Consider the following 1,680-nt stretch of genomic DNA (forward strand, 5'->3'; position numbering starts at 1 on the left):
AGGACATGCCCCAAGACGAGCGAGGGTACGATTACGTCTGGGTATTCATCTGCAAGTTCAGCCGCATCATCGCCACGATTCCAGGAAAAAAGTCCGACACGGCCGAGGTGTTAGCAGGGCGGTACTATCGTTACCCTTACCGCTTCTTTGGTATCCGTTCGTGTGGATTAGCGACAACGCAGGTCCGTTTATTTCGAAGTTTATGGCAAAGATCAACCTTTTGACAGGCACCAAACATCGTCACGGCTCAGCTTTCCATCCGCAAACACAGGGTGCCGTGGAGATCACCAACCAAGAACTGGATCAAAGGCTACGCTTTTACGTCGACAAATACCAATCGGATTGGAGCAATCACATCCCCGCGTTAGATTTTGCCCACAACTCGTCGTGGCATTCGACGATCGGCATGGCCCCGATTCGAGTGATGATGGGCAAGGATGCGAGAGACCCCCTTTCGCTTGATCTCGACGTATCAACCGATGGCTCTGACCCAGAAAAACGTGCATGCGACCTCGTCAAACGTATCAAAGGGGTCCAGGACTTGGCAAAGCAGCGCGCGACAGCCACACAGAAACGGCAAGAGAACCAGGCGAACAAGAAATGCAGGCCAGTGGATTTCAACATCAACGACTTGGTGTTCCTCAGGAAGAAGGGTTTCTCAACGGCCGCCCCGACAACCCGGTTAACTCACTGTTCGCAGGACCTTTCCGCATCCTCGAGGTGAAAGGGCACAGCTATGTTCTCGACTTGCCCGGCAACTACAAAGTCAAGAACCTGTTCCACGCCGACCGCCTCCGCAAAGCATCTACAGACCCGCTGCCTCAGCAGCATCAGACTCCGCTTCCGCCAGAGGACATCGACGGAGAGGCCGAATACGAAGTCGAACGAATCGAACGCTCACGGGTGTCACGACGCCAGTTACAGTACCAAGCAGCCTGGCGGGGTCACGACCCGGATGACACTTGGTATCCCGCCGCGAACTTTAAGAACTCCCCGGTAGCCCTAGATGACTTTCACAAGTTATATCCAGAGGCAGACGGCCCACCGAAACGATTGGCGGAATGGATGCGCGCAGCAGCCGAAGACCGTTTTGACCCAGATCATCCTGACGACAACGTGCCAGTTAAGGTTACAACAAAGAGACGGACCAGGTTGTTACGGCATAACTGACTGCCAGCTCGCATCACTTGTGGCACTCGCGATACGAGGTTTGGGAGGGGGTAGTGTGACGGTCCCGCCACAGGCCATACGACCAGTGGCACCGCCACCGCTGTGGGGCATGTGGGGCAGATACAAGCCACATAGATCGCGACACTTCAGGCGCGTGTCGCACCAGCGCGACGAGCGCCATTTCCTTTCCTTTCTCTTCAGTGTAGAATCTTCGTTCATAGCGCCTATGCAAGGCCAGCGTGCCTCCATTATTCCGGCCATAACACTTCCCGACCTTCACCGCTGGGCCTCAGGGCCGTTAAGCGCTTATGCAGGTCCTCGGACCTCCGTGAGGCCGACTCGTGAGGCCGACTAGTTGGGTCCACGGGTTCTTCCGTGTAACACCATCGCTGGACGGTAATGATAGGCCTACGGGCTCGCACATAACCCATTCCTTTATCCCTTTTTCCTGCTATATATTCCTTCCCTCTCTTTTATCCCAACCGGACCAACAGTAGGCTCGTTGGTCCC

The sequence above is a fragment of the Gaeumannomyces tritici genome, assembly GCF_000145635.1.
Source record: "Gaeumannomyces tritici R3-111a-1 unplaced genomic scaffold supercont2.191, whole genome shotgun sequence".
Taxonomy (NCBI): Eukaryota; Fungi; Ascomycota; class Sordariomycetes; order Magnaporthales; family Magnaporthaceae; genus Gaeumannomyces; species Gaeumannomyces tritici.